Consider the following 24,083-nt stretch of genomic DNA (forward strand, 5'->3'; position numbering starts at 1 on the left):
GAAGAGAGAAAAGGGCGTCCTGATTCCCTGCAATCTGCACCGTTGCTTGTTCCTTGGGACCCCACTAGTCAAAACAACGGGATTCATATGTTGGCGACAGCTGAGAGACCAAAGTATGACCAGATGGCAAGGGGGAGCTGAGCTGTCTGTTTCTGCAAGCGATAGGCACATTATGGTTATTCTCTTCTGGGGACGAGGGGGTGGAGAGGAGGGGGAGGGGGAGAGAGAAAGAGAAAGAGGGAGATATTAGATAAACAGACTGTAGCCTGAATACATATGACATGTGGGAGGAAAGCTTTGTTAAGCAAGAACTGAAAGCCTCTTGCAGAGCATTAAGCAGCACCGCCTGTGCATTGGACTGAGCCAAAGCAGAGGAAACACAAGCACGAACCGGTAAAATGGTTGCAAGGCCAGCAAGGTTCACCAGGCCTCTGCAGAGGTGCCTGAAAGTACTGGACAGTTTTACTGTTCCCTTAGATCAGCTTTCTTTTTTTGGTAGGAAGGGTCATTTTGTAGCAGAGCTGCTAAAGGTGTGTTTTCCTTATCTTTGTGATGTGTAAGCTATGTTTTTATGAGTCAGAGTTGATTCATAGCTTCATTCTGCTAGACTTTTTCATCAGCTTAATGCATAGGAGATCGCTTTATGGGCTTCGGGGTCTCTGCTGTTTCCACTGAAGTCACTGGAAGTTCAGTCTAGCCAGTGATTTGCAGGTGGTGCTCAGCATGCTCTGTAAATAGGGAATGCATCCTTGATCTACATCACTCTGAGAATCATCTGGAGCCTGCTGAAATCTCTAAAAAGATTTCCCACTTCACTGTATTGGGGCCTGGATTATGTCTTCTGATAGAAACTGAAGTATACGTTTATCAGTTATTGATAGAAAAGCTATCAAATCTTTTGTTACCCTCCTCTCTGGCTCAGGAGCATAAGTTGCAATGTTTGTCCCATTTTCTTCTCATGTTTTTTTGAATGTTCTTGTGGGTCATGAGTGAATGAGTAACTAGAACAACTGATAATTGCATTACACAGAAACGGAAGAGAAAATTTTCATTATTTTGCTTATGTGAGGACAGTGTCTGTCTAAAAACTGACCACAGAGAACATTTGTTTGAGAAGGATTTGATATTTTTTCCCATCTACACATCATATACTAGTAATTTTACTTCCTTTTCCCCCCCCCTTTTGTTTTGACTTTTGCTTGTCTGATTTGCTGACCTTTGAGTAGTTCTTTCTGAAGTAAGGTGATATGAAAGCACTCTCCTACTGTTGTTTTCCTGACGAACTGCCCTTTCGCTCTGGTTTACATAGGAGGAAACGTAACAGATGTGTTGATCTGTGGCACCTAACACCACTGTTGAATAACCTATTGGAGTGTTGGAACACGGTCACCAGCTTGGCATCCCTGCTGCTCCCCAGATAGCTGCTGTGACATTGATCCATGGGGGGCAGGGGCAGAAAGCTGATTTATAGATGTAGTCTATTGCCTGGAGGAGTGGGATAGCCAAGATTACATTCTGCCTGGTTTTGGTCATAATAATACAAAGACATTAGGTGGCCTTTGCTACACAAAAAATACAGCTGGAAAACTGAAAATTTTGATACTTATACATACATAATGAAAACCTTAAAAACAAAGAAACAAAAAACCAAAACCAATAGAATACCAACCTTTTGTTGCTTTATTTATTTATTTTTTATTTTTTTTTTAAAGAAAAATAAAACCCTAAAAGCATTTAAACTCTTTTTGGAAGGATGCTGAGTCTTGTATGCCAGTTTTCTATTCACTTCTTGGAAAACCTTTTGCAGTTCCATATGGGACACCATCTTTTAGAACACTGTTATTTTAATTAGTGAACCAAAAAAAGCATTCTGCTAATTACTGTTGCTTATCTAGCTATGCAGAAGTCCCTTTCACTGTTTAATAGTAGTACAACGCATATAACCACAATGTATTGGAGATTAACTTTTTAAATTTTCTTTTTGCTGATAATAATAGCTGAACCAGAGATGCCGGTAAGTTTTTGTTGTCACCCTCACTGATCAGATACTTTGTGATACAGTCTTTCTGCAAAACTTCTACCCCATTGACAGGACTCATAAAAAGTTAAGTAAACTTCATTTTGTTTAGATGCAGCTTTTCAATACATGACCTTAAAAGTTACTTCCAATTAAAGGGAAAGAATAAAATATTAAATTGTTCCAAGTTTGCTTTACTTTTAAAATGTCTGCAGTTACATTAGGAAAAATTTCTCTGTATTGTAAATATGAAAGCCTGTTAAAAACTACTACTTCATTTCTAATTTAAATAACGCAGAAAGCATCAGTTATTTTATAACAGATAAATAAGATACGCAGTTCAGCAGTAGCTGTGTAATAAATGCCATTAGTATTGAGATGTACCATGTTTGCATACTATAAAGGGATACAGGTACTAGGGAGAAGGCTGGAGTTCTCCTCATATATTTTATAATAGTAGCTAGCTCTTCCACTGTGTGTAGGATCTTGGGTTCTTAAATCCATATATAACATGAAAATGCACCTATTTTTCGCAAAATTCTGTCAGCATGAACCTGTCACTTCTGTGAGATTTGGCATTGTCAGGTCATTTTGCAAATGTGATGGTTTTGGTATTTTCAAAATGTTTATGTGACTTTGTAGTATACAAAATGATTTGGTTTTAAGCCAGAAAAGCGTAGCCAAAAATATCTAAACCAATATGGTGAATATAAACTGTGTAATTATTTGGTCATTTGCTGTTCTTCTGGAGTTGTCATCTTTTGTCATTGGCTTTGTTAGGGGCAGGACTGTGTCCATTCCAACTCTTCTATTTTGGATGATCCATTACTAGTTTGGTGTTGATAGTTTTTTCATTGTAATCTGCTATTATCTGAACTAGTAGGGAGGAATCTTAATACAAAGCTGTATTTAACGGTTTAAGTTTGCTGTCTGTTTGGCCTATTCCAGTGTTCATGGTCGAATTGGGACATCAGCCTCCAAGCCAAGGAAGCAAAGAAGATAACTGGAATAAGGATCCACAAAGTTAAATTCACATTTTGTCTTTCTCTCTGCTATTAAGTTACTTTGACATTTTAAAAACATTCAGGCACAGGAGTTTGTATCATATCCCATTAATGTTCAATCTGATTGTTTTGAGAACTTGTACCTAGAATTAAATAACTGAAAATAATGGACCTTGAAAATTGTTCTAGAGGTTTCTAAGCTTCAGTTTTCTGTATGTATAAATTGTACTCATCTACCTCATGCATATATTGGACTGCTAATGTAAGAATTGAAAAATGCTCTGCAATTATCAGAACAGAGGTGCCCAGTACTTATCTTATAAAAATGACAGAATACACTTTGTATCTTGTCTCTGTGTTTCTTCCTCTTTGCTCTTTGATTTTGCTGCCAAAATGCACTTGAATGTCACCATATCCATGCTGTTATAATCTGAGACTTTTCATCATGTGAATAAACTGGCAGCTATTAGTGGCAATGGAGATGTTTTTTAATTTCAACTCTTCAGTACAGCACTAGAAGTTCTAAGCATTAATGACTGCATTCTTGGATCAGTCCATATACTGAAATGAAAGAGTACCCATGTTTTACAGTGATCAATTTTCTGTATAGAAAAGTCAACCATAATTGGGACTTAAAACAGCTCTTAGTGATGGCTGCTTTGATAAAAAGTGATAGGATGAGATCAGTGGATTGTGGTTGGCAGTTTTTTCTGAGCAAAAGGCAGGTTACTGGAGTTTTCATGTTCTGAATGTAACCTGACTACAGTAGTTTACAGCATTTAGTTTGCTGCTATAGACTCACACTTTATTGTATCACCAGTGGATCACATATTTCTTACGTGATTACAAGTGTATATGAGATTAATTTATTTCTACTCAGTTACTTAGTTCAGATAAGGATTTCCTGTTCTGTGCATACATACTTACTCATTACATTTTCAGTTTCTTAATCACAATTAATAACACACTAGGTACGTTTCTATAGCAACTTCTACGCAGGGATCTCAAAGCGCTTTAGAAATGTTAGTCTTAGTTTCATAATAGCACTCAGATAAAATGCATATAATTATTCATATTTTGCAAGTGGGGAAACTGAATTGGAGAGGTTGAGTTGCTGACAGATGTACAGAAATTGGTAACAGAATTAGGACCATTATCTGAAGATTTGATCTGAAGCCTATTGGAAGTGCTTTGATTTTGTCACAGCTTTCTAATTCCTTTGCAGTGTTATATCCACAAAACCAAGTATCCTTCTGTGATGAGGCAGCCTTGAATAAAAATCCTGTTTTCCCATAAGGTTTCTCTTTTGCCCTACCTTTAGACTACCTTACAAGCTTTCTGAAACAATCACTATTCATGGTTGCAGATTTTTACATTTCAAAAACCACTAAATGCCGGAGAATATCCACATGGGAAGGGGAAGAGGACAGGTTACCATCTGAACATTTTGACCATTTGTTCCAGCTGTGCAGACAAAACCAAGACTATTCTCAGTTTCTCTGAAGGCAGATAGATTGCTTAAAGCTCATGTCCTTTGCACAATATCATCGATTGATATCTCAGTAACGTCTATACAGGAAGTGGGAGGAAATGGAGGCATCTTGCTGCTTTTTTTTCTTTTCCTAATGCACTTATCTCATTTTATTTGAACTCTATTTGCAATTAAAGCTATCTTGAACATTGCACTCAAGAAAAGTATAGTTCTGTCTGAAATACAGTTGCTCAGCTTTACTGAAGCAGAGAGAGATTGGGATAGAAAAAAAAGTCTTCATTTTCAATCCCCATTCAAGAAGAACTGAATTCTCCATGTACTCAACTGAAATGAATTTAATTCTGTTCTCCTCCTTACTTGTTCCCTCCACCTCCCAATAGCTGCCCAGCAAAGTGAAACCAACTCTACAAAATTAAGAACTTGTAATCTTTTTACTTGAGAGTAATATCTATGGTGACCAAAGAAATAATTTGTTTCTAGTGCACAAGTGGTATTGTGGACTGACAAAAATATTTCTTTTTCAAAATTCTTTATACTTCCCACAGCAAAATGAGGTAGGAAATGCAGCCTTTCTTTCCATTCTCTCAGGAGACCTACATTCAGGTTTCTGTCTCTTCTACAAGCTCTGTTTGCTCATCCATCACTCCGCATGTTTTAGCTTCCAGTCTGTAAAAGGATTTTCATGAAGTTTCCTTTTCTTTGCTTGTCTGTCTTCTCAGTGACTAGAGGAAAGAAAACTTGATCTTAACTGAAACTTTTATAGTGCCATAACACAAATAATAATGAAATAGATGGAGAAAAATGAATCTGAGAAAGAAAGGAATGAATCCTTTCTGGCTCTTGTTTTGCACCTTGCACTAGTCATGATGCTGGAGACTTAGAAATCACACCTTTGACTGAGCAGTGCACTGCTGCTTTTGTCTGCAGGAAGCAGGCAGGTTTTCTTCAATTTTGGATCCTTCAGGAGAGTTGTCTGTTTGTAAAAAGCTTCTTTCCTTCCTCTTCTCTCTCCCTACTTGTTTTGTCCAGTTCCTTCACTTCTTATTGAAAATGAAAGGTTACTGACAGCCAGAGAAATGGAGGGTAGAATTGTGAAATTCATCTTTATGGCATTTAGTGTAGATGTTTGTCCAAAGTTCACAAGATGGCTTTGAGATTCAGAGCACAGTGATAGAAGGTTTTATTTCAGTTCCTGGCAGAGTGCATGCAGATCCAGTAAAAAAAGAAAAAAAACCCTCCCCTCCCAACAACCAACAAACCAATTACAAAAAAACCCAAACCAAACAATAAGCAAATTCCCTATATTTTGCAGTCTGTAGGTAGCTGGAGTAACAGGAGCAGGATAAAACTTGAATATATGGAAAGGCTGTTGGGAAGCTAACTTTGGCTATTGTAAATGGCCAGCCAGTACCTGCTAGCCCATGAGTGTTTGAGTGCGCCCATCCTATCTTTTACAAAGCCCCTGCTTTCCTAGGTATTTTAAAAAAATTAGGACTGTTAGCCAGCTTTAAGTTTTTGTAGAGCAGGAGGATTATTTTGCAGTGTCATCATTAAAAAATGGAATAAATCAGTGTTGGTAAGGAACAGTTCATGAATACTTTGAGTGTTGGTGCACTTGGCACTGCTTAATTACACACCCTATTTAGTACAACTGGTGACAGCAGAGCATGCAGTTTATATTGTTTGCTCTAGGCACTGGTATTTAAAAGGCTCCATTAGTCAGTGTAACATTTTGGGATGTCGGTGCTGAAGGTTTGCATCTTAATGTAAGGGTGTAGATGATACTTGCCGATGACCTGTTGTTTGCTAACAGAGGAGGACTTGTGGGTGCTGTGATAGTTGGAGACGGTCTTGGCCACAGTGATCATGAGGCAGTAGAGTTTTCAATTCTCAGAGAAGTAAGGAGGGGAGTCAGCAGAACTGCCACCTTGTACTTCTGGAGGGCAGACTTTGGCTTGTTTAGGGCCCTGGTTGACAAAGTCCCTTGGGAGTCAGTCCTAAAGGACAAAGGAGTCCAGAAAGGTTGGACACTCTTCAAGAAGGAAATCTTAAAGGCATGGGTGCAAGCCGTCTCCTTGTGCCAAAAGGAAATGGCAGGGAAGAAGACCAGCCTGACTAAATAGAGAGCTTTTTGGCTGGAACTCAGGAAAAGGAGAGTTTATGATCTTTGGAAGAAGGAGCAGGCAACTCAGGAGAACTACAAGGAAATCATGACATTATGCAGGGAGAAAATTAGAGGGGCCAAAGCCCAACTAGAACAGAATCTGACTACTGCTATAAAAGATAATAGAAACGTTTCTCTAAATGCATTATCAACATAACACCCATCTACAACAAGGGCCGGAAGGAGGAGCGAGGAAACTACAGTCCTGTCAGTCTGACCTCAGTGTTGGGGAAGGTCATGGAGCAGATGATCTTTGGTGCCATCAAATGGCATGTGTAGGACAACTAGATGATCAGGCCCAGTCAGCATTGGTTTATGAAAGGCAGGTCCTGCTTGACTAGGCTGATCTCCTTCCATGAAAAGCTAACGTACATAGTAGATGAGGGAAGCGTTGTGAGTGTTGCTTACCTGGGCTTCTGTAAAGCCTTTGACACTGTTTCTCACAGCCTTCTCCAGGAGAAACTGTCTGCTCATGTCTTGGATGGGCATAATCTTGACTGGCTAAAGAACTGGCTGCATGGCTGGACCCAAAGAGTTGTGGTGAATGGAGTTAAATCCAGTTGATGGCCAGTCATGAGTGGTGTTCCCCAGGGCTCAGTATTGGGGCCAGTTCTGTTTAAAATCTTTATCAATGATCTGGACAAGGGGATTGAGTGCGCTCTCAGCAAGTTTGCAGATGACACCAGGAGTGTTGATCTGTTGGAGCATAAGAAGGCTCTACAGAGGGATCTGTACAGGCTGGATCAATGGGCCAAGCCCAATTGTATGAGGTTAAACAAGGCCAAGTGCTGAATCCTGCACTTGGGTCACAACAACTCCAGGCAGTCCTACAGGCTCAGGGAAGAGTGGCTGGAAAGCTGCCTGGTGGAAAAGGATCTGGGGGTGTTGATTGACAGCCAGCTGAACATGAGCCAGCAGTTTGCCTAGGTGGCCAAGAAGACCAACTTCTGGCTTGTATCAAGAATAGTGTGGCCAGTAGCGCTAGGACAGTGATCATACCCCTATACTCGTCACTGGTGAAGCTGCACCTGTGTTCGTTTTTGGGCCCCTCATCATAAGAAAGACATCGAGGTGCTGGAGAGAGTTCAGAGAAGACCAGTGAAGCTGGTGAAAGGTCTGGAGAACAAGTCCTGTGAATTGCAGCTGAGGGAACTGTGATTGTTTAGCCTTGAGAAAAGGAGGCTGGCAGGAGACTTTGTCACTCTTTACAACTACCTGAAAGAAGGTTGTAGCAAGGTGGGTGATGGTTTCTTTTCCCGAGTAACAAGTGATAGGATGAAAGTAAATGGCCTCAAGTTTGCCCAGGGAGGTTTAGATTGGATATTAGGAAAAAATTCTTCCCTGAAATGTTTGTCAGGCGTTGGAACAGGCTGCCCAAGGAAGTTGTGGAGTCACCATCCCTGGAGGTGTTTAAAAGACTTGTAGATCTGGTGCTTAGGGACATGGTTTAGTGGTGGAATTGACAGTTTTAGGTTGATGGTTGGACTTGATGATTATAAAGGTCTTTTTCAACCTATGTGATTCTGTGACTTTGTGACTAGAGTAACTGCATATTGTTGCTGTCACCTTTAACATGAACTGTGTTACAGTGTTGGATCAAATTAATCTTCTGTGCTACTGAAACAAGGTGATTGTGCTTGTCATAAATATTTGTTGTCTCCTAGTAGTGTGTAAGCAAAGATTTGTAATGATAATGATGTCCAGGAAATGCCTATTTCTACCCTAGTATAAATAGCACTTCAGCTGCTTTTTCCTGGGATAATTTTGTGTGTTTTGAAATTTCCTTTCCCGTTATAATTTTTCTGGTTATTTGCAATCTGTTTGTCAGTTAGCATAGTTGTAATATTTGGTCCAGGATCAATACTTGACCCACCACTTCTAGCTTAAAGCTTGCTTTTGGTCCAAGAAACTCCATCATTTGTTAGAGCCTTCTTGTCTTTCAGTTTCAGCAATATGTGCTGTGTTTGAGGAAAGTGAATGTGTACTTAAGTTCTTGCAAAGAAATGTTGTCTCGCCCCACTGTATAGGCTATGTGGATGTGTTCCAGTGTTTCACTTGGTTTATGAGATCTTCCTTGCCGTGCCCCAGTCATTAACAGGACAGATCCCTGTTACTCTGTTATAGGGTAAGGTTTACAGAGCAGCCTATGTCTATTCTTCTCTGGAAAACTGTAGTTGACAAAATCTAGAAAAAAATACTGAAGAAATTTTTTAGTCTGTGTATGTAGCTGTGGACCGATGCTTATGGGGCTGTGGACAGACTCATAGAGGAGACCATACAAGTCCAGTGTAAATATTTTTAGGGAGGGTTGCAAAACCTTTCTAATTTGCTAAAGCTTTTATACCTCCATAGTGTTCACAGTGTCATTTAACCCTCTATCCTAAATCTCCAGGGAGTCCTTGTTGTGGCCTTTCAGTACTTTAAAGGGGCATTTAAGAAAGATGGAGACAGACTTTTTAGCAGGGCCTGTTGTGATGGGACAAGGGGTAATGATTTTAAACTAAAGGAGGGGAGATTCAGGCTGGACATGAGGAAGAAATTTTTTACAATGAGGGTGGTGAAACACTGGCACAGGTTTCCCGGAGACGTGGTCAATGCCCCATTCCTGCAGACATTCGAGGCCAGGCTGGATGGGGCTCTGATGTAGTTGAAGATGTCCCTGCTCATTGCAGAGGGGTTTGGACTAGATGACCTTTGAAGGTCCCTTTCAACCCAAACTATTTGAAGATTTTATGATCTTCAATGAAAACCGGATATAACGCTTTGTTGCATGTTTGAAGTCTTCAAGAGATTTACATTGCCATCATACACAGAAGAGGTGAAATGTGTTCAGATGCTGAAATAATGGGTGACAGAACAAAGTTAAATACAGGGGGATCGAGAAGAATACACATTTCTAGCTCTTTGTTCTGATCGATAGACTGGCTGTTGTCAGTCTGGACCACCAGTCTTATTTAGTATGGCAATTCTTATGTCCACAAAGAAGTCACCTAGTGGATATGTGCTTTCTGCATCCACAAGGTTATTTTACTTTGTGCTCCCTTCCACTGCACCTTGAAATATCTACAGAAAAAATCAGCACTACGTGTATGACTAGATTTAAAAAATAAAATAGCCCACCAAACCTCTCTCCCTTTGCTCCTCATTTTCAGAAAAAAACTGTGAAATTTCTCTCATTTCACTGTGAGTGGTCTGTGAAATTGGGCATCACTCTCTTTAGTTTACTGAAGGCCCCAGTTGTAAGATCAGTCTCAGGAACCATAAGCTTTGCCTGACATGGAAATTTTGTTTGGGTTTCTGTGTGTGTGCAGAATGCAGAAGCTTTTTTATGTTGAAGGTTTTCTCTGAAGCAGAAAGCCAACTGACCTTTCAATGTAATTCTTGTACATAAATGGTCTAAACACGTACATACTAATTTTTCATAAAGGTGTGTGTGTTTAAAAACTCATGATCTTAACTACAAATGTTCGCATTTGTTCCTACCTAGCACTTAACTATTATTAGAAGACAGAATAATATTAAGCGTAATCATACACGTGTGACTACAGGACTAATTAGCGCTTTTCCTTCAGCAATCTTAAAATATTTAGGCACAAAGGAGGTATTACTTAAGACCATTTTGCATCTGTTAATGGGATCTTAGAGAGTCTGACCAATGGCTGATCCTGCAGGGAACTGCAAACGGTGTGTTGGTGACAGTTATTTTAGGGTACTGACTAACCTATAGTGAAGGAAAACTTCTTCGGTTGAGTGTTCTAATATTCCTGTTGCACCAGTTTACTTGCAAAAGTCTAGTCTAATCTGACCCACATCACACAGAGTGACTGTATAAGATGGGAAAAACAGCCTCCACCACCTGAACCTGTCTCCTGTTCTGATCTCTGCTTCTCCTTCAGTGAAATGTGAAAACCGGAGCCCTGGCTGCGGCTTCCTCTTCATTCATATGCTAAGTAAGATTTCTGTGTCAGTCACACATTCGGATTTAGTGACTAAATTGAAAACTGATGCATTTATTCAGTACAACTGGTTTCATGTGAGTTTCTGGTAATTGCATTTCACACAAATAATGCTAAGTTTTCTGTGACCAAGTACTGCTCTGAAGGATTCAGCTGTGTTTTCCTATTTTGTCCAGATTTTTATTCTTGTTTAGTCAAGCCTTGCCGTCAAGACTAAATCTGCTGGAGATAGATATTCTCTGTAGCATATATTTATTACTAAAATAATTCACGGGGCAGCGGGGTTAGGAAGTGTAATATAATCTGCACCATTGTTTTAGGAGATTTCAGAGGGATTATTTTGCCTTTCTGTTTGTATATAGATATATAATTTTAAAAATATTATGAAAATGAAGGGAAAACTTTGATTTACTGTAGAGAAGGATTCAGGAGTGTCAGCTCTAGGTGTAAAAGCTTGCTTAGAGCAGTTATAGGTGACTGGAAAGCCTTTGAAACCCTGAGGTCTGTAATGTATGCTGTAGAGATGGTGCTTTTTGATATAATACCAGCAGAAATGAGATTTAGTGGTATTTTTAAAAAGAATAGTCAATACTGAGTTATCTAAAAGTGATCCCTGAAACAGTGCTTGTGAATCCCCACAGAAACTGTGTTTCACTAGCTTTAAAATATGCCTGTTTTTAAACTCTAATTGCTCAAAACAAGTGCAGACTATTAAAAACTGTTGTTTTAAAATGTGTCCCTAGAGCTGTTTATCTAAATAGCAGGAAAGTATTTATGGTATTTAGGCAAGAATAATCTACTATATTGCTTTGGATAACCCTTGCTGAATGTTATTTTGGGGATATTTTAATCCTCCTAAAAATTATTTATCCCTTTGTGATATATGTCACCACCACAACTGTAGTCTTTTAAAGCTAACCTTAAGTTATCTGTTAGATATCTGTTAGTGTCTAACAGATACATTAGGTATCTATTTATTTCAGAAGTTTTTCCTTTCTTTTAAAGGAAGGAATAGTAGTTCAGTGTTACTGGCAAGCAGATCAGCTGTTTTAACATGCTACTTTTCTTTAAAATGAGTTAAGGTAGCATATCAGACTTGAAATTTTCAAATACTCAAAGGTGTTGAGTAAGAACATACCAGCCTTCTCAGAAGGAGAGAGGGCAGAAGGCATGACCTGTGAGTGGACTACAGATTTGGGCAAACTACAGAAATACGTGATAAGGGTAACTACAAATTAGTAATTATTCAGGAAATGCTATTAAAATGAGGAGGCTGTCTCAATCCGGAATGGTTTTGAATTATATTTGTGGGTTTATGGTGGCCGATGTGGGAACTGTAGGAAGTAAATATCGCATAATGAGGAAATATATGAGGTTCTATCCCTCAGCTGGTTGAAAGTATTTTGAACTAAGGGTAGTAGGGAATGGTGTGAGAAGGGATACACTACAAATGTTGCAGCCTTTGGGGATTGTTCTGATTTTTTTGCTGCATTCCTGTTTTTTTGTAAATAACATCCTGGAGTAGTTGGGCTTTTTATGCATCTGTCCCAGTCCCTCAAGAAACACTGGCAACTTCTGTTTTTACTTAATCCATGTTGTAGTAGCAGTATGTTTCTCATTTATTTATTTATTTATTTATTTATTTATTTATTTATTTATTTATTTCCCCCCCCAGTATGGAAGGTAGTAAGTAATAAGTAAGTTGAGATGCCTTGAACAAAATATGTAATATCTAAGCCTTTAGTGCCTGGTGATGGAAAAACAAAGAAATTACGTGTGTCAGATATCTCAGAATGTGTAAAGACACAAAGGCTTGGCAATCTGATATTGTCTTGTTTTCTTGCTATGCTAGTGAATAAATTTTAAATCGTCACACCTTTCATAGATGGCTTAACACCCTGCCTTACTCAGTCTTTGAAAGGCCTGGTAAATAGTTTCTTTTACAAAGTATGGAGCAGTTTTAACAAGATTTTTGGAATTATTAATAGGGTGTTTTGATTTTCTTTTAACTATATCTAGGAGAGAACTAGAAACTGAGACAGAAAATATTTGAGAAAAGGCAAAATGAAAGTGAAGAGAACTTATACCAAGAAGTTGGTACAGACATTGAAGTGTAAGTGATCAGTTATGGGCCAGCTGTTGCAGCAGCAAAGATTTTGGTCCTGCAGTTGCTCTTTTTGGTAGCTTCTGAGACCATGTCAGATAAGAGTGATCTTTCTTCAGAAATGAGATCATTCTTGCTAGTGTTGTGCTGCAACGCTGCATGAAGGCTGTTTGACAAGGGGGCAGTTTCCTGAGAGATGCAGATCTGTACGACACAATTTCTTTTTGTTGTGACAGAGTTGGCCTGTTCACAGTTCTGGCATAGCATCAGAAATGCTCAGTCTGTTTGTAGTAAATTTTTTCCCTGTCTCACTGATCAGGTCTTTAGGTCTTTTTTCTCTTTGCTTACCTGTCAGGGTAGTCCTGTGAATGGTGTGATTTTATACACCAAACTGTGAGCGGTTTCCCTTTACCTTGTAGTGGGGACAAAGGATTCAGTGTAGGGGTAAGTCTTTGTGTGCAAGTGATCTCCACTATGTTCCTACAGACCTAGTCCATGCTGTGGAGGATTGTATGTGTGTTGAATTTGCAGAATGTTTCTGAGGAGCCTGATGTGGTAATTTGTGCTGGAGTTATTGAAAAAAATAGGAGATCTTGTCATTAGTCATCTTCCTGCTGAATGGCATTCCCCTTGCCTCTTTTGGGAAGCCTTCTGTTTGTAGGTTTTATATTAATGGGACATTCAGATTGATTCAGTCTCAGGCTTCACAAATTGTGGAGCCTTGTTCAGTGAATTTCAGTCAGGGCAAATGAACAATTAATTTGCCCCAAATCTGTCATCCTTAGATAAGAGATAGAGAGATCCATGTGTCCATTGGGTTATTCAACACGGTCTCTTTATTTTATGCAGTCTTGATTGTTTCTGAAATGTTGGAGCAATAGCGTGATGAAAAATATACTTGAGGTTGGTTGGATTTCAGGTGGTGTCAGGGGAGGTGCCCAATCTGCATATTTTTGCTTGTGATGTTTTTATTTCTTAAGTTTCCTTTTGTGTTGCAACATAAAGATCTAAGGCTGTTTATGCCATTCTTCTGGCATAAACTGAGTTGCATTTTGGCTTTCAGGTTCTACTGTTGGCTTCTCAGCTCCATGTTTTAACTGTTGCTTCACCTCCAACTCATCATGCGGGTCAGAATGACATTGCCTCTCAGCCTGGAAAGGCAGTCATGTAGGAAGACCTGCAAGGCGTCTGGTCATGCCAATTGGTCTTCCTTGTCTCCACCAGTCCCATGTTTTGATCACCTTGCTCTGAGAAGAATACGAGTAGATTTGTACTGTGTTAGGCAAAAAAAGCAGAATTGTCTTCAGTTTGTAAATTAATGAAGCAAGTATATGCAAGACTGTGACCTTCCTCTAGGCTTAATATTTACAGGCCATTATCTCCGAGTACACTGACTATTTAAAATAAAGCTCCAGTGCTCCTTTGCAGTGCACACAAATCTTGGAGATAGCACCTTTAAGGATCAGTGACAAAACCATTTTAAAACCAGAATCTTCTGAAAGGTGATGTTTTTGGAAGGAGCCACTGTGTAGAGCGCTGAAATGCTTTTGAAGATTGTGTCCTTGAGTGAGTAGGTAAGTTGGGATCCACATTCCAGAGATAAAGATGACAGTTAAGGAAAGTATATATCTGCAGCTATTTCTGAAAATCTTGTCTACCATTGCTTGTTAACTGTAATTGCACCTATGTTTAAGATCTACATTTTTTTAAAAAAGCCCAAATGACAAATTAGAATGAAAGCAAATAATCCTTTGGGGTTTAGTTAACCTACTTCTAATTGTTGGTTTGTTGCCACCACAAGGGATGTGGCTTTCCAAGAAGGCAAGTCTCGCATGGATGCTAGGAAATGTAAAAAGGTCTTTCAACTGCAGTCTGTCTCTTTTGTTTAGCGACCTCTTTTAAGGATTTTGGACTCTGAAACTAAGAGACTGTAGTATAGGGACACTCAAAATCATGGAGCACACAATTTTAAGGCAATTTCTTTGCTTTTAAAAGGCCTATTTTCGTTAAATATAACATCTCTTTGTTCCAAAAGGAATATGTACCAGTGAATGGTATTATCACTATGTTTTTCAAAGTTTTTCATTTGTTCTATGTATCTCTGCTTAACTTTTGCTTATATATGTATGTGGGTTTTGCATCTATGCATCCTTCTTTCCCTGTGCTTGTGTCAGTGTTTATAAATGGAGATATACATAGTTTGAAGCTGGAATAATATTTTAAGAGTTTTTGTTGTTTCTGAGTGTTGCTCGTGGTTGTTACTATGTATGTGAATTCAGGCTAGCTACCTGACAGTTCTCAATGCTACTGCAACCCATACCAACAATCAAGAAAACAATGAAAGGGTTCAATCTTTTGTTATTTTTTTTTTCAGTGAAGGAGCCATTTGTTCTAGAGATCATTTCCTTCACTATGTGCTATAACCTTTGTCCTTTTCTTCACTTGATTTTTAAAATGGCAAAGGGGTTTGGAGGGTTCAGTAGTTAGTAATAGATGTGCATTCTATTGTTGACAATGTCTTTTTAATTTATTTTTATTTTATTATTGGTGTGTACGGTGTTAATGAATTGCAATTGAAAAATCTGAGCATGGAGAAGAGGGGAGGCACTCTTGACATAAGTAATGTTCCTAAACTTGTCTGTACTTAACAACATTTATAAAAAGAACTGTGGAGGGCAACTACTGATTAAAGGGGCTTGTGAACTAACGCTGTTGATATCAGTAGCAAAACTCCTCAGTAAATGCAAAACCAAGTTCGACATAGAAGATATGCCCATGTTTTGGACATTGGATGACATAATAAGGTAATATTCTGTTTGGCATGTGTGTCAGAGTGACTGTGATGGTCTTAAACTAAATATTAAAAACCAAAATGCTGGCAGTCAGTGTTTAAGAAATGCTCTTTTCTGTAAGTCGTGAAGCCCTGTTCAGAGATGGCGCTACATCTGGTTCCCAAACAATCTGTCCTGTTTTGCCATTGCCTTGAAAGTTGCTTTATGGAGTTTTGTGACCAGGGCATTACTGAGAGAAGTGTAGTAGAAAGTGGGAACGTCTTTGTGTCCTGCTGTCTGTTGAAGTTGTTCTGATCAGGTAAAACAGGTAAGAGCTTTAGGGTTCTGTTCTTCACTTGTGAATTCCCTTCCTCATCACAAATTGTTTCAGTACTGAAGACCTCTTTGAAAAATACAGGCTGAAGAATTGGGAATTATAGTGGAAATTAATATCTGATGGAAGAGAGATCCAGTCCAGAATCGTAATTTGCCAGGAAAGCATCCCTTGAATAATAACTCACACACAAAGACAGGTTCAGTCTTTAAATTTTAGTGATTCCTGTCATAGCTAAACCTGTGAGATAAGGTTAAATTCCAGAAGCCTGATCCAGATCTTATTAAATTAAGTAGAGGGACTGGAGATCCAAAATGGTTTGATTTGTATTAAACCTCTCCCACGATGAGATGACATGAGATGAATAGTATGGATTGTTCAGCAGGAGAACTTGGATTTGGAGTTGTGGACAGCTGACAGTAAAGAAAACTCTAACAGAATTGTGGATTTTGTAATGGTGAAATGTCTTTTTCTCCATGTAAATGTGTTCTTTAAAAATTTCACATTGCTATTCCCAGTTCTGTCCTGCACCTTTACATTATTATGTAGTAATGGCATTAACCACAACAGAGTCCCGGTGAAGGTGAGTCCAAAGGTATGGGCGTGAGGAATGTGAGTAATGGTTTATCACACAGGTTTACTAAAGCAAATGAATAACCTTGTTCTTCTGTGAATCTCCCCTTCTCTCCTCTTTCTCCAGATAACTTAAACTTTACATAAATAGCTGGAATACTGTGCAGGGCCCGATAAGTGGATTTCTGCATCCATGCTGAGCCTCCCTTGTATCATATATCCATTCCATTATCTTGTGTGAAATGCTTATTGCAATTTCTTCCATTTAGTCTCCTATATACATTATCTGTAATGCATAATGGAGTGTGTGTATGAATGAAGGACAATATCCCATAAAGCAAGAAAATTACTTGTAAGTTGTAAGCAGTGGAGCCTTAATGGTATGATCTCATTATGTTAGGAAAAAAATTTCCTTTATACCATACAGCTTGATTTAATTGTCTCTTTCTTTTTTAATCTTCAACATATTTAATCAAGCTATGCTGTGAAAGAATAAATAATGATGTTGAAGTAAGTTACAGGGTCTATACCATGAATTCTTTTTGTAAATCTGTCTATTTAAAGGAATGTTATTAGCTCCCAGTGTTTGTTACATACCAAGTGTCAAATTAGGAATTTTGAAGTAATATTATAATATTAGATGTAAGTACTGTTTTTCCTTTTCAAGAGCTGTGTTCTAAACTTTGAGATATGGAGTGTATGTGTATGTTCATTTTTGAGTTCTCCAGTTTGTATAGATATTTTGAAGTTCTGAGGTTATTCAGCAGCATTATTTGTAAGAGGGAAGAGGGATTAACATAAGGTCTTAGCAGTTATCGGTGTTCAGTTGCATTTGTGTAGTCTTCAGTGCCCTTATTTTCAATCAAATTGTAATCAGCAAATAGGTGTTAAGAGAAGCTGCCTTAGGTTATCCAGACAACACTTTGTCATTGGAGGATTGTTATGTGTTGTACACTGAGACACTTCTTTTGGTTATTTAAACATTTTTGCCTACACTTGTTTTTAAGAATTTTGAATACTGGACCTTTGTTTTTTTCATTTGGAGACTGTTTTGCAGTTTCAGTTTCTTTGCTGGATTATACAGTTGTCTGCATTTTTTTTTTTTTTTTCCTCTTAACTGTCATTCATACTGCAGTAAATCATTCCATCACAGGGGCATATGTTTTTCTATATTTCTATTTTTTTAATAATTTCTTTCTTTATTCACTGTTAAGCAAGCTCTGAGTATCCAGTCATTTGTTTGTTTGTTTAGTTTTAAGTATCCAAAGATAGTCCTTCCAAGCAGATATTATTTTTCCATAATCAATACCCTTGAAGTTGTCCTAGTATCTCTTTTGGGAATGGAGTGACTGGAACCAGATGAGAGACTCAAGATAGTCCAACACAGGCTCAAGTGAACTGTGTCACCACAGTCTCATTGGGGGACTTGCAGCCCTAGGACATGGCTGTGTTGGTATCACTGGGGCCATGGCTGTGCCTCCTCCCATCAGGACCTGGCTCTGTGGCCTGGGGGAGCGGCCAGCCAGGGACAGCAGATGTTGGCACCAGCTGCAGAAGCGGCTCAGCAAGGGCTGGAGGCCATGCAGAGAGTGCCCTGTGCTTCTGGCCCGGGTGGCTGCTGGCCTGTGCTCACTGGTGATGCGCTGAAAACTTAATATCAGTCGCTCAATCCTGTCTGGTTTTACCCTCCCTGTGTTATAGCCCTTATTCCAGGCTCCTCCCTTCCCTTTGTGGTAGGTGTTCACAATAAACACCCTGCCCACACACCCCCATGTTCCTCAAACTGCCCAGAGGGTTACAAACCTTTGCTGCACTTGTGCTACTTGTGTTTATCTTCAGCCTTTCCTCTGTCCTGCTTACTGTCTTCTGTTAGACTTTGGGAGATATCCCAGCTATGTTTCTAAACTTGCAGAGTGCCTAGCACTGTAAGCAGGCACTCTAACCATTTTTTGGTTAATGTTTAGAAATTGCAAGAATAAATACAGTTGTTACTAGTAGTACCATTAGAGACCTGTGTCTGGTTTGTGGTTGGCTGTCTCCCATAGGTTTAGCAATGTGGCACATAAATGTCTCTCTTAGCTCAGTATCTGAGTTTCAGATAATCTATTCAATAGCTATCTGCTTTTCCTTCTTCCTTTCCTCCTTCTAAATTATTTCTCATTTGACAGTTCTTGGTGCATTGTTTCACCTTGAAAGCCCATTGTTTATGGGTATCAATGAACAAAAGCCTTCAGTGGATTTTTGCCCGAAACCCCTTAGTTTTGATTTTGTAATTGTGACCAAATTTCTGTCAAATCTGTCCTTAAAAGTAAACAAACTAACAAAAATAATTGTTTTATAATGTCATATGTTATTAAACAGCTGTCAGGTACTGCTTCATATACAGTAACATTTCTGTTGTGAGTGACAATCAAAATGCCTATTGCATATGCAGCACTGAATTTTAAAGACCCTTTAGGCACTTGATGAAGCACTATTTTTTATTTTTACCGGAATGTGCCTTCAGCTATGCCAAGAAGCACTGAAGTGTATTGTATTTTGAATCATTGCAAGGTTGAGTTTTACAGTGTTTCTTTCTAAGGCTTCTTTACTTCTTAAAATAGCTATAGTACATTTAATGTTTCTAAGAAGTATTATCACCTTATTGAATGTGGAACATAAGCTCCTAGAGACAGGGGAATTATCAGTTTTTTAGTAAAACGCTAAGCACATTTATGGCACTGTAGGTCTAACGCACTTGTATACATGAAAGTTAAGTTTTGTGGTGTGTATTTTCAGTCATCTTCCCCATGCCCCCTACTTTGATACATGTAACTTCTCCTAAAATTAGTCCTGAATTATGTGCTCTTTGTTGGCTGTGGGAGGACTTTGTTATGCCTAGAGCCCCATTCACGTTGCTGGTTTTCTGTGTGCTTCTAAGACAACAGCAAGAAATGCACAGTGGGGCTGGCCTTCGGTGAAATTCTTTTATGCCCACAGTTCTTTGCATGATATGTTTGCTCACTAAAATGTGCAGATATAATTCTGTAGTACTGCAGTAACTGTTGATTGGGATTGAATATTTTCACCTCTCTGTATACTTCTTTTGCATATAAAAAGGTGTTTGTCCATGCTGTCGTTGCTTATTTTAAAACATTTGAGATGGTAATTGCAAGGAAGGTGCTACCTTTGCATGTCTTCCTGGGATGGATTCTGGCATCCTTGGGGTCTGTGGTGCTTAAGCATGAATTCTTCAGGATTTTGTGCATAATGAATATTGAACATGGATAAAAGTTGCAGGACTTCATTCTAGGAGGTGTTTTGGGAACTTTTTTTTTTTTTTTGAGCATACCATAACATTCTCCAGCTTTGACTCTCCTGATATTCTAAATTAATGTAACTGCAATACTGTGTCCATTGACACTCTCTCACATCTTAGTGCCTGCAGAAATGTTTGAGTGACTGCCTGAGTTAAAATCAAAATCCTAGTGTATTTTTAAGTATTGAAACACAGAGATTCAAGGAAGTGGATGTGGCATAGTTTGGAAGAAGATTAGGAGTTTTGAGGTTAAGCCTGCCAGCATCTATGAAATGGAATTAGTGCTGCATGCCTGGAGTGAGAAATATGACTCTCCTTGCTCAAGTCACCTTCTTAGCTCCTGTTTTGTGTCCTGCTGTTTTGTGTCCCCTTGCGTTTGTGGTATTGTGACACAGACCAAAGAGTGGTGGTGAATGGAATCAAGTGCAGCTGGAGGCCAGTCACAAGTGGTGTTCCCCAGGGCTTAGTATTGAGGCCAGTTCTGTTTAATCTCTTTATCAATGATCTGGACAAGGGGATTGAGTGCACTTTCAGCAAGTTTGCAGACAACACCAAGTTGGGTGGGAGTGTTGATCTGCTGGAGGGTAGGAAGGCCACACAGAGGGATCTGGAACAGCTGAATCAATGGGCCAAGGCTGATTGTACGAGGTTGAACAAGGCCAAGTGCCAGGTCCTGCACTTGGGTCACAACAACTCCAGGCAGCACTACAGGCTCAGGGAAGAGTGGCTGGAAAGCTGCCTGGTGGAAAAGGACCTGGGGGTGTTGATTGACAGCCGGCTGAACATGAGCCAGCAGTGCGGCCAGGTGGCCAAAAAGGCCAACAGTATCCTGGCTTGTATCAGGAACAGTGTGGCCACCAGGACTAGGGAAGTAATTGTTTCCTTGTACTTACCACTGGTGAAGCTGCACCTCGAATACTGTTTTCAGTTTTGGGCCCCTCACTACAGGAAAGACATTGAGATGCTGGAGTGATTTCAGAGAAGTCCAGTGAAGCTAGTGAAAGGTCTGGAGTACAAGTCTTATGAGGAGTGGCTGAGGGAACTGGGGTTGTTTAGTCTGGAGAAAAAGAGGCTGAGGGGAGATGTTGTCACTCTTTACAACTCCCCCAAATGAGGTTGTAGCAAGGTGGGGCGCTCTTCTCCCAAGTAGCAAGTTACAGGACAAGAGGAAATTACCTCAAATTGCACCAGTGGATGTTTAGACTGGATATTAGAAAAAATTCTTCGTGGAAGGGTTTGTCAGGCATTGGAACAGGCTGCCCAGGGAAGTTTTTGAGTCCCTGTCCCTGGAGGTGTTTAAAAGATGTGTGGATGAGGTTCTTAGGAACATGGTTTAGAGATAGACTTGACAGTGTTTCTAGACATATTCCTTTATGCATCATCCCTTCTTTTTTCATGCACAAATAGAAGGGCAGTGGCAGGGGAGCTGAAACTGTTACTGGAAGTAAAATCTTTCATGTTGACTAGACTTTGCCGTAAGATTTGTTCAAATAATTAGGTTGCTAACAGTGATTTTTAAAAATTGTGATGTGGCTGCCTGCTTTTCTGAATACTTGTTTGGTAAGTGAAAGGGGGAAGAGATGGATGTTTTTGTTCTTCACTGTGTCTGTGTCACTTCTGGCCAGGAGTGTCCTCTTAATTTCTTTCCCTGCCCACATGGGCTGTCAGACTCTCTTGACTCCAATATATTACCCCCCGTTATGTGCACTTTTACTGCACATATCTGCACTTCCACTGCAGTTATTCTCCCACCCGGTTGGGGTTTGGGGTTTACCAACACAGAGAAAGCAGTACTCCAGCCAGTGACTGGTGTCATTTGAAGCTCCCTTAAGAGGCAGAAGGTGTCCTTTTACTCTGCAGTGATGATCGCCTCCCCACTGTAACTTGGAAGACAACCTTAGGATGCTAGGGAGGTGTTTGACAAATCACTGTAACTACTCTCCTTTATGGAGAGAATCACAAGTTCTTCTGTGCATCCAACTCTAGTTCGAGAGACTTCATCAACTGAGAGCTGCGCAAAGTGCGAAGTTTATTAGGAGGTAATAATGTTACTTTTGTGTAAAAAGAATAAAAATAAACATCATTACAAAAACTGAGGACAGCTAAATTATAAAATGTAGCCTGTTTGGCAGCTTACAAACTGTGAGAAGTTTCTGATGTGGGAAGTAGAGACTGTCTAGTGATATGTCGTTTCATGGGAACATGAAGGTTAGGAAGTAGTGATTGTTGTGCTCAGTCGGTGGAGATGTAATGATGCACCCTTAGATGTATCCTTATATTTGACTAGACGTGGGCTTTTATACTTTGCTGTTTTTGAGGTAGAGCAATATAGTCTCTCTTACCATTAAAAATTAGTTGAAAATGGATTAAAAAATGTGTTTTAAGATGCATCCCATACAGCACTATGAGTTTTATCTGAAGAGCTTGTCCAAGACTCTGGGTTCTCACTCTGTTTCAATATTGTGCTGTGATGAGTTTAAAAACCTCCACAATGTGACTCCAGCTGAGCTATTTAACAAGAAGAACCAGAGAAGGCTCCTCTTATTTTTATTCCAAAACAGAAACCTTTGGTCAGACTGACCTGCTATTAACAGCACCTTTTAAAAAAGAAGGGGAAAACTCCCCCAAAGGTAACTGGGGATTTTGACATCACCTTCAACAAGAAGCAAAAGCTTTTTTGGATTGGGGAGCTGGGAGAAAATGTTTCCCTTCTGGTCCCAGTTATTTTCTGGGTCTGCTCTGTTATATGGGCATCAACTTTACATGGACTTTTTTTAGAAGCTCATTTTTATTGCATTTGAGTGTCTCTTTTGTGTAGATAAGTGCAAAAGTATGTGTAAGTATTTAAATGCACACACATACACAAAATGCAGGTATATAACTAAACATGTTCGCCCAACATAAAAAGCTGAAAAAATCTTAAGATTTGGGAACTGGGGAACTGTTTGATTATTTGTTAGTGTGGAAAGAGAGTTTGGAGCTCTTGAAAAGGAAGAGCTACTTGTAGTTGCATTTAACTGAACTGCAAACAATAGGAATAGGTAACTGTAACACCTTGTTATTTTTCTACTTTATGGAAGTCTTTTTCTGTTTTGTTTGTAAGTGTTTTTAGTGAAATACTGTTTTGAGGCATGTTGTGACTTAGGAACAGTATCCAAAATTTAAGCACAAACCAGGAGTCATTTTCTATATTTACAGACCCTCAGCTTATTTCTTAAATAACATGACAGTAATAAAAATGTGCTGATTTGTCCACATAAAATTTAGCAAGCAACACACTTAAGATTAAATCTGTGTACAGTAGAGAGAGATTTCAAAGCTGCTGAGTAATTAAAGTTTCTCTTCATGAGTTTGGAGTACCTTCTTAATTGGAAATAGAAATGACACTTTTATGGTGGTAATATGTGGGGAAGGACCGTTCCGTCTTACAATTGAGTACTCTAAGAAAGAGGCAAATGATACCTTTTTTTGTCCATTGAGAGTGTTATAGTAACTATGGCAAAAATATTACTTCTGTTGAGAAAAGTAGAGAATTAATAACAGTGTGTTCAGGAGCACAGTAGTGTAGACACTGTGAGTAGACACTCATAAAGTGGTGGATTTTGGGAGGAAACAAAATCATCATCTGTTGTTGTTATTGGGGAGATGAGAATTGTGAGAGTGGGACTAATAGCCTCTGCTAGCTTACTCCTTGGAGAGCAGAGATCCTGAATGAGATGTGAATGTGCCCAGTACAGATCTAGGAGATCCTCACAGACACACAGCACTTTGTGACTTTCTCTAGACTTCTTTTGTTAATAAATTATATGTCACTTCTACTTTTAGGTAATAGAAACAAGGTTGTCTTCCTGGGTACACTAGTGAATCCTCTGGACTTTGGAATCTTGCCCTAAATCAAAGAAACCAGTGGGTTTTGTTCTTTAAATACCATTATCAAAGGTTCAGGTCCTAGTTCTGTCATGTGAAACTAATTCATAGGCTTGTGTTTCGTGAGGAGTTGTGCCCAAATGTCAGGATCTTGCTGAGAAAGTGGGACTATCCCATTGTTGTTTTCACAATGGAAGGGAACTGTGGTGTCAAATGTGTGCTCTAATACCTGTAATGCAAGTTCATACCCTACTCTCTGTTTTTACAAGCATGTGTTATATCTACTGTCAGCACTAGGTTTAAAGCCTGACACTGAATTACAGAAGAAATTTAATGCAGTGTATTAGACACTCATATGACCAGCTCTAGTCTCAAAAAAAGGTTGTTCCCTTGACATGGTAAGCTTCAAAAATTGATTCAGGTGCACTGAGAATTGATTCGAGAAGTCTCTCTGGCATTATCGTACAGGACTGTAAAGAAAGCTCAATAAAAGTATGTTATAA

At 39.2% G+C, this 24,083-nt stretch overlaps 1 protein-coding gene and 1 long non-coding RNA gene across 26 annotated transcripts in view; both read left to right on the forward strand.

The window, feature by feature from the left end:
- BRSK2 (BR serine/threonine kinase 2) overlaps positions 1-24,083 on the forward strand; it is a 318,684-nt gene that overhangs the window by 32,282 nt on the left and 262,319 nt on the right. The gene's annotated exons all lie outside the window — the stretch shown is intronic.
- The window catches only part of LOC135579606 (uncharacterized), a 65,729-nt gene that overhangs the window by 20,170 nt on the left and 21,476 nt on the right, over positions 1-24,083 (forward strand). The window contains exon 2 of the long non-coding RNA XR_010473060.1: positions 1-24,083. This exon is cut by the window's right edge and continues 21,476 nt beyond it. This is a non-coding gene — a long non-coding RNA (uncharacterized LOC135579606).

The sequence above is a fragment of the Columba livia genome, chromosome 5 (genome assembly GCF_036013475.1).
Source record: "Columba livia isolate bColLiv1 breed racing homer chromosome 5, bColLiv1.pat.W.v2, whole genome shotgun sequence".
Lineage (NCBI taxonomy): Eukaryota > Metazoa > Chordata > Aves > Columbiformes > Columbidae > Columba > Columba livia.